Source organism: Carex rostrata, chromosome 18, assembly GCF_964058835.1.
Source record: "Carex rostrata chromosome 18, lpCarRost1.2, whole genome shotgun sequence".
Taxonomy (NCBI): Eukaryota; Viridiplantae; Streptophyta; class Magnoliopsida; order Poales; family Cyperaceae; genus Carex; species Carex rostrata.
Window position 1 is genome coordinate 739,464 of NC_135935.1, and position 10,832 is coordinate 750,295.

At 31.2% G+C, this 10,832-nt stretch overlaps 1 pseudogene; it reads left to right on the forward strand.

Moving 5' to 3' along the window:
* Positions 1-9,063: 9,063 nt before the first annotated feature.
* Positions 9,064-10,602, forward strand: LOC144569315 (GDSL esterase/lipase At2g40250 pseudogene; annotated as a pseudogene).
* The last annotated feature ends 230 nt before the right edge of the window (positions 10,603-10,832 follow it).

Here is a 10,832-nt window from a genome sequence, read left to right on the forward strand (position 1 = left end):
ATAACTAGCTAAATAATTATATGGACCGAATAACTGATTGTGGGGACAAATTTCAGTGCTAGGTGCGGAGCCCAGACCCAGAAACTGGAAGTTTATTGGACCACGTGTAAAATTAGTAGACCTGGCTCAGGATGTCAGTGCATGACATGCCACCAGATTCACTGACTAACGAAGATTTTGATGATTGAATTCCCCTGCTTCGGTATCTACGAGAATATGTATGTAGCAAGTCAGTAACAAACGGATATAATGACTCGCTTCATAATTTATTACAGAAATATAAATTATAGGAGATTTGGTGTAAGACAGGTGTGCGATGTCGGTATACCGAGGAGTACGTACCCTCTGAGATATCTCAATTTTTGCGTGACCGACGTGTCCGGTGCCTATTCGTGGGTGACGTAGGGGGCCACTGTTATTTGAGCTTTGAGATTCGCGCAGAACATATTTCAACGGTTGAGATTTTCCAAATAGTCACCCAAAATATGAGATATCTCAGAGGATGCGAATTCTATACCGAGGCGGATTTGCTTGTAATTGTTATCTGATGAGAGTAATTATAGCAAGTTACTGCTTTGGTGCTATGGGTCCACAAGACAGGATTATTTTGCTAGGCGGAGGATCTGAAGTCTGAACTCTTGGGTATAGTGGAATACTGTGGCTCTGTGTAAAAAGACCCGCCAAATTATAAGATATATAAAAAATGTTATCAGGAAATGCATGTGATGACAACATGGTGCGCCAGAAATTGAGGTGCCCCGTCCGGGAAGCAAGGGAAAAGCAAGCACTGTCGAAAGGGAAGATAATGGAAAACGGGTTGGATTGTTCATAATATATACACAGAGAGAGTGTGTGTAATGTTACGATGTTTTAAAACGTCAGTGTTCAGCTTATATTTTTATTTTTTTAATTTAAATAGTTAATTCAAACTTTGCAATATAATTTTTATATTGAAATTTACTTGGATATCAAATTTTATATTTTAAAAAAAAAAATTTGAAAATCACATCTTTCCATTAAATAAAAAAAATAAAAAATTTAGAAAAACACTTATTTTAAAAAATTCTAAAAAAATGGTAATTTTTTTTTTCAAAAAAAATGTAAAATTTGGTCTTCAAACATATATCAATATGAATATCATATTGAAAAATTCAGATAAACTGTTTAAAATAAAAATATAAATGGAAAGTAAAACACTCACTTTACTTCTCAAAGCATGATAATCTACCTCTCTCTCTATATATATATAGAGAGAGAGAGAGGAGAACTGCTCGTAGGAATATAAAATTGGATTGTTCAGGTATACATACACTTGTACAGAGACTCGTTCCAATATTTGTTTTTGTGTTGGTATAATTCACACAGGACAGAAGAAAGTTAAAATAATGAGATTAATTGATTCTTATTTATTTATTTACTTTTATATTTTTATACTTATACATAAATTTGTATATATTTTAGAGTAAAATATTATAGATACCATAAAATTAATTTTTATTATGAAAAATTTATATAGTCAATCTTTGTAATTTGTAAGTCTGATTTCGCTCCTGAATCCACGATAACTGTGGTACGTGGTCCCATTCTAAGAAGCAATGTTGATAAGTTCATGAATCTCAAATAATTTAGTAATATATAAAATAATAATTTGAAGTATAATACGGATGTAGCTCCAAAATAATAACTCGGTAACTTAATTTCCAGAAGTTTAGTCATAGGCTCATAGCCTTATAGGAATGCAAGATTATGTTTATCATTACATAATTTTTGGAAGAATGCATGTCATGCCGCAGTATATATTCAGGGATTTTATTTTTTCTATGAAGGCAATGATGGGAATAATAATTAATTATGATATCTTTAAGATTTAAACATTGGTTTCGATAAAGTTAATTAGTACTTGAATCAAACTAATCAGTAGTTCATAATTAGTGTACTACTACTAACGGAATAATTGTCGAATGGCATTGGTCATACACTCATACTCCTGAGTCCTGATGATTTAATTGGAACTTAAAAATTAAAGCAAGAGAAGAAAATAGAAAATAATGAGATTACTTCCCTCCCATTTCTTTATATTTATATTAATGAACCACAATCTTAACTAAGATCCAAATTAGAGGAGCCTGTTGGGAGTCGGTGCGGATTTTAGGGGTTAACGGGTCAAGGGAACTGCGATGAAGTGCATCTTCTACATGTTGTTAATTAATTATTATTTTGGTCTTTTCAATATAAAATCAATTAAATGCAACAACCACCGATTGATCTATTATTTTTTTCTGCAAGTCTGTTTGATCTTGCGGCTGTTGGCTTGGATTATAACCTAAGCAATGAAGCAATATTTTATTATTAATTTTGATGCTAATACGGTAAGCCTAGAAATAAATATCTTCTCTATGAGGACTATCACAACACCGATAAAATATTTTTATTTTTTTGTTACAGCAAATGGCCCGTAGGCCTGATAAAATAATTGGAATAGTAAAGTAGATAAGAAATGACAAAAATAAAAGTAGCTATGTGAGAGCACATAGGTACTTAATCCTAAAATCAAGGAAAAAGGAGTGTTAGACAAATTCAAACAACAGTATATTTTATGTTATGACGATAAAAATATAGAAATATATATATTTGCATCAAAGAGAAAAAATTTATTCATAGAAATTATAAAATTTGGACGTACAGAAATAAAAAGAGTAGCTTATTTGTATCAAATGTGGTAAGATTAGACTCGTGGAGTCCGATTCTAATTTTTTTTTTTTTTAACTATGGATAGAGGGACACAATGATTCTGATCTAAAAGGGGTTGATTTTCTGCGGCACAAAATCCTCTGTAACCATTGATTTTCTGCGGCACAAAATCCTCTGTAACCATTGATTTTCTACGAATACAGAGACTTTTGTGCCGCAAAAAATTAACATCTTTATGGATCGGAATCATTGAGTCAGATTCATAAATTTTCTAATTGATTTTATACGACACAAAACCCTCTGTATTTCTGTGTGCCACAGAAAATCAACTCTTTTATGGATCAGACTCATTGAGTTCGATCCACATATATATATATATATATATATATATATATATATATATTGCAAATTCTTTGTGCGGTTTTAAAAAAAAATATATGGATCGGACTCAATAAATTTGATCTTACTACATTTGATACAAACGAGGCACTCTTTCTATTTTTGTACGTACGAATTTTATAATTTCTATGAATAAAAAATTTCCACAACTGTTGGCGTTAAAAATTGAAAATGAGACTGAGCGATAATTTGAAATAACACAATTAGAAAAAAAAAAGTTTATTGTAATTTGAAACTACCAGTGTCTATATATACCAATGAAAATGAAGGCTAGACCTCTATATTTATATTTCAACAAAAAAAAAGTAGTTATGATTGTAATTAATAGATACATAATTATACATGAAATAAAAAAGGACAATGATAATTATTTATAACAATTATATTAGAAAAATAGAACAAAGAGCCAAAATGAACTCGTTTTTTTTTTTTCTTGATAAATATAAAACTTAATTAATTATGAGTTTATAACTTTAAATTTTTCTTAAATCGCAGATTCGAAATTCGGATAGAAAAATTTCTTTGTGAGTTAAATAGTTTTGTGGCACTACCTCCAATCTTTCCTCAAAAAAAAAAAAAAAATTCATACCGCAACCGTAAAAAATACTACTTACCAGTCTAGAAGTCATTATATACTACCATTTTTAAGCAAAAAAAGCTATGAACAATTACTAATATACAGTTCATTATTAAAATATTAACAAACCAACATACATATAATTTATACGGTGGATTGACTGAATTCCCTTAGTACGTACAGCAAAAATATTCTGGTGTGAAGGCTAACTAGTTGTGCCGATCAAAATAGTGTCCTTGTATGATTGTATCAACAGTAAAAAATCACAGGAATGGTCACACTGGAACCAAACAAGAAGATTACGGTTCTTGGGGCAGATAAAAAACCCGACAACACACCATATCACTCTCAGTATCAGCCTCTCTGGCCACAGTAACAGGCTAACAGAAGAGAAGACTATTTGGATCCGATAGCACCGGTGCCTGTTTGGTGGCAAAGTGCATATTCCCACTCACACTGATTGAGACGTTCCATCTTAAATTGCTTTAGGCTCCAAAACGAGTTTAAAACAATCCGCTTAATAATTGGGTTTGTTGTGGCAACTTGCTGGTATAATTTATTAATATGTACACAAAATTTCACAGAAAAGAATCTGTACATGTATTGCATCAAATTAATGCACATAATCACATTATTGGAGTCCGCGCAGAATCAATTATTGGAGTCTGCTTGCTTGTTAGAAGTGGAAACGAAACGAATCGGAATTAATTAAAAGTTAAATTGTATTTATTTCCGTATTGTATTAAAAAGATATAGATACTGATCGGATATTATACGAATATCAAAATTCAAATTAAATATGTCTTAATTGGATATAAAAAAAGAGCAGATAAATGAGAGAAATTTTTTGTACTATTACAATTCGTAACTACGCCCTACCTCTTAGCAATCAGTGTCTTTTGACCGTCTGATGACTTTGTTTAATTTTCTCTCCTTTTTTTCCGACCATCCACAGCAATTTAGTTGTTTCTTTCTTAAAAAGGGAAAAAAATCTATCTTACACATAAAACTGAATATTAAAAATTTATTTATTTTGACCAAAACGGCAACCCTTAAATCTTAATGGGGTTTGATATGCTTTCAAGCAAAATCCATGAAAGGACCACAAATTAGTTCGAAAAGGACTTTATTTGACACAGAAATTTCACCAAGGCACCTACTACTAGTCTACTACTACTACTATAAGTCTATAATAATACTCTAGAGATTCTCATCTCTACACAGTAGGGTAAGGGTAAGGCCGGTAAGCGCATTCCCTGGTGCAATAACACTTGCGCCAAAATCCTCTGCAGCGGCCGCCTGTGAAGCCTTCGGTGTAGCAAACCACTGTGCAGTTTTCGTCATGCAAGCACGTCCCTTTGAACTTGTGGCTTTGTGACTCGCACAACCTCGCATCGGCCTTCATTCCAACATCTGCATTATCACAGAGATTAACACATTATTTTGCAAAAACCTAATGCTAGGGATAAGAACCACATCAACATTAGTCATGATTATAATATGTACAAGAGTATTATTTTTTTTGGCTTTTTGTTCAGAAATAATTGAATTTTGCAAGTGAAGTGGCACAAATTATTAATAGAATACAAAGCCATAATTTGAAAGAAAAAAGAGAAGGAAATTAATCCATTATTTGGGAACACAAAAATATTTGATGTTTGCCATAGTATACATAGCTAGGAGCAACAATTATCTCGCTATACAGTGATTGCTGTAAAAGAAATATATTAATTAATTCCATACTTGCAACAAAAATTAAGAGCGCCAAGAAGAAGATGAGCTTGTTTTCCCTGTTCATCTTGCACTGATTTTCTTCGAATGATCAGATCAGGATTAGATTACAAAATAATGGTATCAATGGAATTATACCAGTGGCAGTGGCCACATATTAAAATGTATATTCTTTTTATATTATTAGTTCTTGTACAAGGGACTTAATTTCTCTTTTTATAAGCACGAGAGAGAACGCGTGGCAACGAGACACCTCCAAGTGTCATTTGGTGGCACATGTTAAGTGCCACGTATTGGTGTTATTATTATTATTTCGCAACAAACACCAAAACAAAATTATACTTAGCAAATGATGTTATTATTTAATAAAAACTAAATTTAATAACAAATGAATATTCGCGATGTAGGAATCATAATTTTGTTTTTTCATTATTAAATTAAATTTTCCGGATACATATACATAACAGTAAGAGTATCCCTGAAGTAACTCCAAATTTGAGTTTAGATATGGACCGTACGATTATAATCTTAGATCAATTCAGCATATAATTTATATTCGTATAGATTTTGATCGGACAATGTAGACTCAACAATTGTTATTTCTCTAGAGCCAGCATGCGACAAAAAAGATGAATAGTAATTACAAAAAAGACAGGCTGGGATGGACCAATTCAGGTTCGGGCTGAATTCCAAAAGCCTTAAAGATCCTCTCATTAAATTGTAAGCATAAATCATAAATATTAGTTGTGGATCCAAGTTTTTTATTATCGCAAGGTAAAACTGAACCATATAAAGTTCACTTGTGACTTGTGAGCTTAATTAAAAAAATTCTATCCAGTTGACTTTAAATGACAAATTTAAACTGTTAAAATCAATCTACTTCATGAATAATACGTACACATGTAAAATTTATAAAATTTTGAACTAACTAAGTATAAAATCAAACGGTAACAAAATTAGTTTATAAATTAATTTTAATATTTTTTATTTTTTATCATTTTTGTCTACTTGACTTTATTTTGAAAATTATAAATTTGATATGTAAACGCATTACTCCTAAAGTAGATCGAATTTTAATGGCTTATATTCGTCGTTTGAAACCAATTTAATAGATTTTTGAGCTATGTGTTCTACTCTTTATTCATATTTACCTAAGTACTCAAAACATAATGCAAATTGAATAAATTGAAGGAGCATTATCCATGATCATTTGATTTTTGCTTTTATCTACCGGGCGTTTCATTTATATTTCACCCGCACAACTTCATCTGAAATAAAAGCACACAATTTAAGTACTTAAAAGATATCAAATTCAAATTAATTTCTGATCTAATGATAAAAACAAATTATTTTTTTATCACAAAAACAATTCTCTTTGTTTTTATGTAATATCTTTATGTAAAAACAAATTATTTTTTTATCCAAAAAACAATTATCTTTGTTTTTATGTAAAATCTTTATGTAAATGATCACGGATTCAAAATACAAATTGAAAATTTTCTTATAAACAGTCACAAAATTTGTAAATTTTACAAATTTTTTTCTGATTTCTACAAATTATTCATGATGTTTTTCCAAACTATTATTTTTATTTCTTTTTAATTCCGAATTATTTCGGAAAATTATTTTTTTATCCAAAAAACAATTATCTTTGTTTTTATGTAAAATCTTTATGTAAATGATCACGGATTCAAAATACAAATTGAAAATTTTCTTATAAACAGTCACAAAATTTGTAAATTTTACAAATTTTTTTCTGATTTCTACAAATTATTCATGATGCTTTTCCAAACTATTATTTTTATTTCTTTTTAATTCCGAATTATTTCGGAATTGTATCTGAATTACAAATTTTAACCCCACCCACCGAATAATTCATTTATACTATATGTATGAATATTAAAATTAAATGATAAAAACTATATTTATAGATATTAAAATTAAAATAATTTAAGTGACTTGATCTTCAACCTTCCCTTTATCAACCTTTCCTTTAATTTATAAGTAAAATCAAACCAACACAGAAATTAGAATTGAGATCATACGACTGCAAGAGGAACGTTTATTTCACATATATAACTCAAATCAAACATATTTTCAGAGTACAACACTAAGAAAAAGCTTTACATAAGCTGCTCATATCCAGCCTCATAATTATTAAGCATACAGGAAGGGGACAATTTCCAAATTTAAACTCGAAGCATAATATTTATTTTAGCAAGGTTTATAGCACATGCAACGGCGCCTCATCCCATGGCAACTGCCTCCACCCCATCCTTCGCTCATGCACACTTGTGCACAGTTGGTGTCGACGAAGCATAGCCCCTTGAAGCCCGAGCTTGCACGCCGGCACATTTTCGCCTCAACTCCAGGGCATGCATCTTCTGTGTGCAAAAAAAATCACTGCTTAAAATGTGGTTCAAGAGTTCACTTCTTGTCTCATTTTGATTTGAAAAGCTAAATCATTGAATTCATCACTGTGGAAAAGCCAGAATTGTACCAATATATATATATATATATTACTTTTGTGGTTGGGTCATTTTGAGATTGTTGAATGAACTAATGTAGAAAAAGAAGAAAAATATTATCCAATGTACAAATTAAAATCTCACTTGAAGCTAAAAGGAGAAGAACCACAAAAAGGGCGTACACAACGGGCTTCCTCAAATCCATTATTTCAAACAAAAATTTCAAAATAATTAAATATATGACTTTCTATAAATACAAGAGGTACAACAAGCGGATTTAATCATTTCTAATTTATACTCGGCAATTAGGCATAGGCGGTGCCACGACACCAAGGGAACGTCACACGTGTAAGTGCTCATCGCTGAGACGTGTCAGTTCACAAATTTTCGCATGTTCATGTAATTATCTTTTCTTAGCTGAAATGCAAATATTACAATGTATGTATATCTCCGGCGATAATTTATGAGGTCAACGCTTTTTCGCTGGGTTTTGTGTCGAACTGGGAACGGTTTAAAGTTGGGTTTTAGCGGTTACGAGATAATCCTGTACTAACAATTTGTTTCATATTGGAATATCTTTTAACTAAAAATTAGCATCAGATCCAGTATTCTTCAGACAACTAACTTCAAATGGTTAATTGGTTTGAAATTTTTATAATATTAGATGTATAAAACAGAATTATCTCGTGATTGATAGTGCATGCATATATTAAAATTAATCTAAATTTAATTGTTATAGAAACTTTTAATCAAGATATTTTAATAAATAGTTATTAGCAAATTAATTACTATTGTAGATTAACTATATATAACATTAACTAATTAATTATTATCTAGCAAAACATAGTGAATTGCAACAATATATATAAATTCACTATATTATATAATATAGGTTTACTAACAAATCAGGACCTAAATTCACTACATATAGGTTTACTAACAAATTACGACCTAAATTCACTACATATATGTTTACTAACAAATCAGAACCTAAATTCACTATATATAGATAAGTTTGTTAACAACATGGTGAATTGCAACAATCTAGCAAAACATAGTGGTTTACTAACAAATTAGAACCAACCAACTATGCCAATATATAAAGATTTAGTACCAAAGTGGCAAGTTCCATCTTTGTTATAATAATAGCCTTGAGATCACAAGAAAAATTTTCTTGTACGCATCAAATAAGCAAAAATGGTAGTTCAATTCGTCACGGCTCAGACAGTTATTTGCACGACTCTACTTATCACTTTCTTCATATCCAGTAGAGCAAACCCGATGTATGATATCCCAGCCATGTTCGCTTTTGGTGACTCAACGCTTGATACTGGTAATAACAATTATCTGGAAACATTCATAAAGGCAAATTTCCCACCGTATGGCGAAGATTTTCCTGGGAAGAAAGCAACAGGTCGTTTCTCAAATGGAAGACTTGTACCTGACTATATCTTAGCAGCGCTAAATCTCTCAACAAATTCACTTCCGGCCTACTTTGGGCACACAGTAACCATCAATGATTTTGGTGTGTGCTTCGCATCTGCAGGATCTGGTTTGGATGATGAGACGGCTACCAGGTTTGGCGTACAAACAATCAGTAATCAAGTTGAGGAGTTCAGGGAATATATCGGGAATATGACATTTCTGAAAGGAGAGGCACAAACAAAAGAGTTTATTGGTAAATCTTTGTTTATTATCAGTGTAGGAACAAATGACATTATGTTCAACTACTATATCTTTTCTGAGAGGAGCACAATGTACTCAATTCCACAATACCATGGCTTCCTCCTTGTCCAACTTAAGGCCCTGATTAAGGTAATGTTCAGTTGTATAAAATTTCAATTGTAACATAACAAATCGTCATGTCAAGTAGATTGTATAAAATGTGATACTAATTCCACAGGAATTATATGCAATGGGAGCAAGGAATTTTGCAGTGGCAGGTCAACCACCCATCGGGTGTCTGCCGTTACAATTGACCATTGAGGCATTCAAGACCAGCATGATTCCAGGCTTACCAGCTCAACGCCCCAAGAAATGCATTCAATATCAAAATGATGCATCGCTGAGCTATAATGTAAAACTCCAACAAATGATCCACAAGCTTCTTCAGCAATTCAACTCCGTTGAAAAAACTAAAATTGTTTACGTTGATATCTTTACTAATCTTCTTGACATGTCCAACAATCCCCAGAAATACGGTAAATGAAAATCACCATCATACAACCTTTGATTTACTTTGTTTATAATGCAAGTTCATCATTACTGATTCGATAAGATTGAAATTTCAGAAGAATTAAAAAGAGTAAAATTCGAAAAAGTTTTGTTTATGTAATAATGTAAATAATATACAAAACATACTAAAGCAAACAATAAAAATTGGTAAAATTTTGAAAACAATATGATAATTTAAGTATTATTCGTCAAGTTTGAAAATAACTCGGTCAAGTGCTAGAAATGAATAATATGAGTAGAGCATTACTATTAACTGTGATCAGTAACAACTGTACATAACCTAGTTAGTTTATAATTTGTGTATCAGGATTTGTTGAGACGAAAAAGGGATGTTGCGGTACAGGGATGATATTATGGGATCGACTATGGAACTTACCAGAATGGAGATGCTCCAATTCTTCTCAGTATTTGTTCTTTGATCTTGTTCATCCGACACAGACGGCGTATAAAGTCATTGCAGACAACTTCATAAGCAAAGTTCTTCCAACTTTTGCAAACTAGCTGTGCGAACCATGAGTCATTTGACTGGGTCAGAATTAGATTCTACTGTTGGATCATTATCTAATGTTGGACTAATATGTAAAATAATTATGTATTATATAATGTCAATTTTATGCTCAATTAGAAGTGATAATTTGTCGTTCGTAATTTATTGAGCAATAATGTGCCATATAAGTTGTGTACCTTTAATGTGTAGACCTTAAAGAATAATATTCAATTTAATTATGAAC